We start from the raw sequence: 8,479 nt of genomic DNA, 5'->3' as shown, positions 1-8,479 counted from the left end.
CTCTAGTTGACTAGCTCATTGATCAATAGATAGTCATGGTTTCCTGGCTATGGACATTGGATGTCATTGATAACGGGATCGCATCATTAGGATAATGATGTGATGGACAAGACCCAATCCTAAGCATAGCGTGAGATCGTGTAGTTCGTTTGCTAGAGCTTTTCTAATGTCAAGTATCTTTTCCTTTGACCATGAGATCATGTAACTCCCGGATACCGTAGGAGTGCTTTGGGTGTATCAAACGTCACAACGTAACTGGGTGACTATAAAGGTGCACTACAGGTATCTCCGAAAGTGTCTGTTGGGTTGACACGGATCGAGACTGGGATTTGTCACTCCGTATGACGGAGAGGTATCACTGGGCCCACTCGGTAATGCATCATCATAATGAGCTCAAAGTGACCAAGTGTCTGGTCACGGGATCATGCATTGCGGTACGAGTAAAGTGACTTGCCGGTAACGAGATTGAACGAGGTATTGGGATACCGACGATCGAATCTCGGGCAAGTAACATATCGATTGACAAAGGGAATTGCATACGGGGTTGATTAAATCCTCGACATCGTGGTTCATCCGATGAGATCATCGTGGAGCATGTGGGAGCCAACATGGGTATCCAGATCCCGCTGTTGGTTATTGACCGGGGAGCGATCTCGGTCATGTCTACATGTCTGCCGAACCCGTAGGGTCTACACACTTAAGGTTCGGTAACGCTAGGGTTGTAGGGATATGTATATGCAGTAACCCGAATGTTGTTCGGAGTCCCGGATGAGATCCCGGACGTCACGAGGAGTTCCGGAATGGTCCGGAGGTAAAGATTTATACATGGGAAGTCCTGTTTCGGGCATCGGGACAAGTTTCGGGGTTATCGGTATTGTACCGGGACCACCGGAAGGGTTCCGGGGGTCCACCGGGTGGGGCCACCCATCCCCGGGGGCCACATGGGCTGTAGGGGGTGCGCCTTGGCCTACATGGGCCAAGGGCACCAGCCCCACTAGGCCCATGCGCCTAGGGTTTAAAGAAGGAAGAGTCCTAGGAGGGGAAGGCACCTCCTAGGTGCCTTGGGGGGGAGGGAAACCCCCCTTGGCCGCCGCCCCCCCTAGGAGATTGGATCTCCTAGGGCCGGCCACCCCCCCCCCCCTTAGCCCTCCTATATATAGTGGGGGAAGGAGGGCTTTCATCCCACGCCTTTGGTTGCCTCCTTCTCCCTCTCCAACACCTCCTCCTCCTCCATAGCGCTTAGTGAAGCTCTGCCGGAGTACTGCAGCTCCATCAACACCACGCCATCGTGCTGCTGCTGGTGCCATCTCCCTCAACCTCTCCTCTCCCCTTGCTGGATCAAGAAGGAGGAGACGTGGTTGTTCCGTACGTGTGTTGAACGCGGAGGTGCCGTCTGTTCGGTGCTAGGATCTCCGGTGATTTGGATCACGTCATGTTCGACTACATCATCCCCGTTCTTTGAACGCTTCCGCTCGCGATCTACAAGGTACGTAGATGCATCTAATCACTCGTTGCTAGATGAACTCATAGATGGATCTTGGTGAAACCGTAGGAAAATTTTTTGTTTTCTGCAACGTTCCCCAACAGTGGCATCATGAGCTAGGTCTATGCGTAGTTCTTCTTGCACGAGTAGAACACAATTTGTTGTGGGCGTAGATTTATCAACTTTCTTGCCGCTACTAGTCTTATCTTGCTTCAGCGGTATTGTGGGATGAAGCGGCCCGGACCAACCTTACACGTACGCTTACGTGAGACCGGTTCCACCGACTAACATGCACTAGTTGCATAAGGTGGCTGGCGGGTGTCTGTCTCTCCCACTTTAGTTGGAGCGGATTCGATGAAAAGGGTCCTTATGAAGGGTAAATAGAAGTTGACAAATCACGTTGTGGCTTTCACGTAGGTAAGAAAACGTTCTTGCTAGAACCCTACTTCAGCCACGTAAAACTTGCAAACAACAATTAGAGGACGTCTAACTTGTTTTTGCAGCAAGTGCTTTGTGATATGATATGGCCAAAGTTGTGATGAATGATGAATGATCTATATGTCATGTATGAGATGTTCATGCTATTGTAATAGGAATCACGACTTGCATGTCGATGAGTATGACAACCGGCAGGAGCCATAGGAGTTGTCTTTATTTTTTTGTATGACCTGCGTGTCATTAAAGAACGCCATGTAAACTACTTTACTTTATTACTAAATGCGTTATTCATAGAAGTAGAAGTAGTCGTTGGCGTGACAACTTCATGAAGACACGATGATGGAGATCATGATGATGGAGATCATGGTGTCATGCCGGTGACAAGATGATCATGGAGCCCCGAAGATGAAGATCAAAGGAGCTATATGATATTGGCCATATCATGTCACTACTTTATATAATTGCATGTGATGTTTATTATGTTTTATGCATCTTGTTTACTTAGGACGACGGTAGTAAATAAGATGATCCCTTACAAAAATTTCAAGAAGTGTTCTCCCCTAACTGTGCACCGTTGCTACAGTTCGTCGCTTCTAAGCACCACGTGATGATCGGGTGTGATGGATTCTTACGTTCACATACAACGGGTGTAAGACAGTTTTACACAATGAAAACACTTAGGGTTAACTTGACGAGCCTAGCATGTACAGACATGGCCTCGGAACACGGAGACTGAAAGGTCGAACACGAGTCGTATGGAAGATACGATCAACATGAGAATGTTCACCGACGATGACTAGTCCGTCTCACGTGATGATCGGACACGGCCTAGTCGACTCGGATCGTGTAACACTTAGATGACCAAAGGGATGTCAAATCTGAGTGGGAGTTCATTATAATTTGATTAGATGAACTTAATTATCATGAACTTAGTCTAAATATTTTACATTATGTCTTGTAGATCAAATGGCCAACGTAGTCCTCAACTTCAACGCGTTCCTAGAGAAAACCAAGCTGAAAGACGATGGCAGCAACTATACGGACTGGGTCCGGAACCTGAGGATCATCCTCATAGCTGCCAAGAAAGATTATGTCCTACAAGCACCGCTAGGTGACGCACCTGTTCTCCCTGCAGAACAAGACGTTATGAACGCTTGGCAGGCACGTACCGATGACTACTCCCTCGTTCAGTGCGGCATGCTTTACAGCCTAGAGCCGGGGCTCCAAAAGCGTTTTGAGAGACATGGAGCATATGAGATGTTCGAAGAGCTGAAAATGGTTTTTCAAGCTCATGCCCGGGTCGAGAGATATGAAGTCTCCGACAAATTCTTCAGCTGTAAGATGGAGGAAAATAGTTCTGTCAGTGAGCACATACTCACTATGTCTGGGTTACATAACTGCTTGACTCAGCTGGGAGCTAATCTCCCGGATGATGCGGTCATTGACAGAATCCTCCAGTCGCTTCCACCAAGCTACAAGAGCTTTGTGATGAACTTCAATATGCAGGGGATGGAAAAGACCATTCCTGAAGTATTTGCTATGCTGAAATCAGCATAGGTAGAAGTCAAGAAGGAACATCAAGTGTTGATGGTCAATAAAACCACTAAGTTCAAGAAGGGCAAGGGTAAAAAGAACTTCAAGAAGGACGGCAAGGTAGTTGTCGCGCCCAGCAAGCAAGCTGCCGGGAAGAAGCCAAAGAATGGACCCAAGCCCGAGACTGAGTGCTTTTATTGCAAGGAAAGTGGTCACTGGAAGCGGAACTGCCCCAAATACTTAGCGGACAAGAAGGCCGGCAAAACCAAAGGTATATTTGATATACATGTAATTGATGTGTACCTTACCAGTAATCGTAGTGACTCCTGGGTATTTGATACCGGTGTCATTGCTCATATTTGTAACACACAGCAGGAGCTGCGGAATAAACGGAGACTGGCAAAGGACGAGGTGACGATGCGCGTCGGGAATGGTTCCAAGGTCGATGTGATCACCGTCGGCATGCTACCTCTACATTTACCTTCGGGATTAGTTTTGAACCTCAATAATTGTTATTTAGTGCCAAGTTTGAGCATGAACATTGTATCTGGATCTCGTTTAATTCGAGATGGCTACTCATTTAAATCCGAGAATAATGGTTGTTCTATTTATATGAGAGATATGTTTTATGGTCATGCTCCGATGGTGAATGGTTTATTCTTTATGAATCTCGAGCGTAATGCTACACATATTCATAGTGTAAGTACCAAAAGATGTAAGATTGATAGTGATAGTCCCACATACTTGTGGCATGCCGCCTTGGTCACATAGGTGTCAAACGCATGAAAAAGCTCCATGCTGATGGACTTTTAGAGTCTCTTGATTACGAATCATTTGACACGTGCGAACCATGCCTCATGGGTAAAATGACCAAGACTCCGTTCTCAGGAACAATGGAGCGAGCAATCAACTTATTGGAAATCATACATACTGATGTGTGCGGTCCAATGAGTGTTGAGGCTCGCGGTGGCTATCGTTATGTTCTCACCCTCACTGATGACTTGAGTAGATATGGGTATGTCTACTTAATGAAACACAAGTCTGAGAGCTTTGAAAAGTTCAAGGAATTTCAGAGTGAAGTTGAGAATCAACGTGACAGGAAAATCAAGTTCCTACGATCAGATCGAGGAGGAGAATACTTGAGTCACAAGTTTGGTACACACTTAAGAAAATGTGGAATAGTTTCACAACTCACGCCGCCTGGAACACCTCAGCCTAATGGTGTGTCCGAACGTCGTAATCGCACTCTATTAGATATGGTGCGATCTATGATGTCTCTTGCCGATTTACCACTATCTTTTTGGGGCTATGCTTTAGAGACTGCCGCATTCACTTTAAATAGGGCACCGTCGAAATCCGTTGAGACGACACCGTATGAATTATGGTTTGGGAAGAAACCTAAGCTGTCATTTCTAAAAGTTTGGGGATGCGATGCTTATGTCAGGAAACTTCAACCTGAAAAGCTCGAACCCAAATCGGAAAAATGCGTCTTCATAGGATACCCTAAAGAAACTATTGGGTATATCTTCTACCTCAGATCCGAAGGCAAGATCTTTGTTGCCAAGAATGGGTCCTTTCTGGAGAAAGAGTTTCTCTCGAAAGAAGTAAGTGGGAGGAAAGTAGAGCTTGATGAAGTATTACCTCTTGAACCGGAAAATGGCACAACTCAAGAAAATGTTCCTGAGGTGCCTTCACCGGCTAGAGAGGAAGTTAATGATAATGATCAAGATACTTCTGATCAAGCTCCTACTGAAATTCGAAGGTCCACAAGGACACGTTCCGCACCAGAGTGGTACGACAACCCTGTCTTGGAAATCATGTTGTTAGACAACAGTGAACCTTCGAACTATGAAGAAGCAATGGCGGACCCGGATTCCGACAAATGGCTAGAAGCCATGAAATCTGAGATAGGATCCATGTATGAAAACGAAGTATGGACTTTGACTGACTTGCCTGTTGAACGGCGAGCCATAGAAAATAAATGGATCTTTAAGAAGAAGACATACGCGGATGGTAATGTGACCATCTATAAAGCTCGGCTTGTCGCTAAGGGTTATCGACAAGTTCAAGGGGTTGACTACGATGAGACTTTCTCACCAGTAGCGAAGCTGAAGTCCGTCCGAATCATGTTAGCGATTGCCACATTCTACGATTATGAAATATGGCAAATGGACGTCAAAACGGCATTCCTTAATGGTTTCCTTAAGGAAGAATTGTATATGATGCAGCCGGAAGGTTTTGTCGATCCTAAGAATGCTGACAAGGTGTGCAAGCTCCAACGCTCGATTTATGGGCTGGTGCAAGCATCTCGGAGTTGGAACATTCGCTTTGATGAGATGATCAAAGCGTTTGGGTTCACACAGACTTATGGAGAAGCCTGTGTTTACAAGAAAGTGAGTGGGAGCTCTATAGCATTTCTCATACTATATGTAGATGACATACTTTTGATGGGAAATGATATAGAACTCTTGGACAACATTAAGGCCTACTTGAATAAAAGTTTTTCAATGAAGGATCTTGGAGAAGCTGCTTATATATTAGGCATCAAGATCTATAGGGATAGATCGAGACGCCTCATAGGTCTTTCACAAAGCACATATCTTGATAAGATTTTGAAGAAGTTCAAAATGGATCAGTCCAAGAAAGGGTTCTTGCCTGTTTTACAAGGTGTGAAATTGAGCTTAGCTCAATGTCCGACCACGGCAGAAGATATAGAAGAGATGAGTGTCATCCCCTATGCCTCAGCCATAGGTTCCATTATGTATGCCATACTGTGTACCAGACCTGATGTAAACCTTGCCGTACGTTTGGTAGGAAGGTACCAAAGTAATCCCGGCAAGGAACACTGGACAGCGATCAAGAATATCCTGAAGTACCTGAAAAGGACAAAGGAAATGTTTCTCGTTTATGGAGGTGTCGAAGAGCTCGTCGTAAAGGGTTACGTCGACGCTAGCTTCGACACAGATCTGGATGACTCTAAGTCACAAACCGGATACGTGTATATTTTGAATGGTGGGGCAGTAAGCTGGTGCAGTTGCAAGCAGAGCGTCGTGGCGGGATCTACGTGTGAAGCGGAGTACATGGCAGCCTCGGAGGCAGCACATGAAGCAATTTGGGTGAAGGAGTTCATCACCGACCTAGGAGTCATACCCAATGCGTCGGGGCCGATCAAGCTCTTCTGTGACAACACTGGAGCTATTGCACTTGCCAAGGAGCCCAGGTTTCACAAGAAGACAAGGCACATCAAGCGTCGCTTCAACTCAATTCGTGAAAATGTTCAAGATGGAGACATAGAGATTTGTAAAGTACATACAGACCTGAATGTAGCGGATCCGTTGACTAAACCTCTCCCTAGAGCAAAACATGATCAACACCAGAATTCCATGGGTGTTCGATTCATCACAATGTAACTAGATTATTGACTCTAGTGCAAGTGGGAGACTGTTGGAAATATGCCCTAGAGGCAATAATAAAAGCATTATTATTATATTTCTTTGTTCATGATAATTGTCTTTATTCATGCTATAATTGTATTATCCGGAAATCGTAATACATGTGTGAATAACAGACACCAACATGTCCCTAGTAAGCCTCTAGTTGACTAGCTCGTTGATCAATAGATAGTCATGGTTTCCTGGCTATGGACATTGGATGTCATTGATAACGGGATCGCATCATTAGGATAATGATGTGATGGACAAGACCCAATCCTAAGCATAGCGTGAGATCGTGTAGTTCGTTTGCTAGAGCTTTTCTAATGTCAAGTATCTTTTCCTTTGACCATGAGATCGTGTAACTCCCGGATACCGTAGGAGTGCTTTGGGTGTATCAAACGTCACAACGTAACTGGGTGACTATAAAGGTGCACTACAGGTATCTCCGAAAGTGTCTGTTGGGTTGACACGGATCGAGACTGGGATTTGTCACTCCGTATGATGGAGAGGTATCACTGGGCCCACTCGGTAATGCATCATCATAATGAGCTCAAAGTGACCAAGTGTCTGGTCACGGGATCATGCATTGCGGTACGAGTAAAGTGACTTGCCGGTAACGAGATTGAACGAGGTATTGGGATACCGACGATCGAATCTCGGGCAAGTAACATATCGATTGACAAAGGGAATTGCATACGGGGTTGATTAAATCCTCGACATCGTGGTTCATCCGATGAGATCATCATGGAGCATGTGGGATCCAACATGGGTATCCAGATCCTGCTGTTGGTTATTGACCGGAGAGCGATCTCGGTCATGTCTACATGTCTCCCGAACCCGTAGGGTCTACACACTTAAGGTTCGGTAACGCTAGGGTTGTAGGGATATGTATATGCAGTAACCCGAATGTTTTTCGGAGTCCCGGATGAGATCTCGGACGTCACGAGGAGTTCCGGAATGGTCCGGAGGTAAAGATTTATATATGGGAAGTCCTGTTTCGGGCATCGGGACAAGTTTCGGGGTTATCGGTATTGTACCGGGACCACCGGAAGGGTCCCGGGGGTCCACCGGGTGGGGCCACCCATCCCCAGGGGCCACATGGGCTGTAGGGGTTGCACCTTGGCCTACATGGGCCAAGGGCACCAGCCCCACTAGGCCCATGCGCCTAGGGTTTAAAGAAGGAAGAGTCCTAGGAGGGGAAGGCACCTCCTAGGTGCCTTGGGGGGGAGGGAAACCCCCCTTGGCCGCCGCCCCCCTAGGAGATTGGATCTCCTAGGGACGGCCACCCCCCCTTGGCCCTCCTATATATAGTGGGGGAAGGAGGGCTTTCAGCCCACGCCTTTGGTTGCCTCCTTCTCCCTCTCCAACACCTCCTCCTCCTCCATAGCGCTTAGCGAAGCTCTGCCGGAGTACTGCAGCTCCATCAACACCACACCGTCATGCTGCTGCTGGTGCCATCTCCCTCAACCTCTCCTCTCCCCTTGCTGGATCAAGAAGGAGGAGACGTGGATGTTCCGTACGTGTGTTGAACGCGGAGGTGCCGTCCGTTCGGTGCTAGGATCTCCGGTGATTTGGATCACGTTGTGTTCGA

This window comes from Triticum dicoccoides, chromosome 5B (assembly GCF_002162155.2).
Source record: "Triticum dicoccoides isolate Atlit2015 ecotype Zavitan chromosome 5B, WEW_v2.0, whole genome shotgun sequence".
Lineage (NCBI taxonomy): Eukaryota > Viridiplantae > Streptophyta > Magnoliopsida > Poales > Poaceae > Triticum > Triticum dicoccoides.
This window is presented reverse-complemented; position numbering follows the sequence as displayed.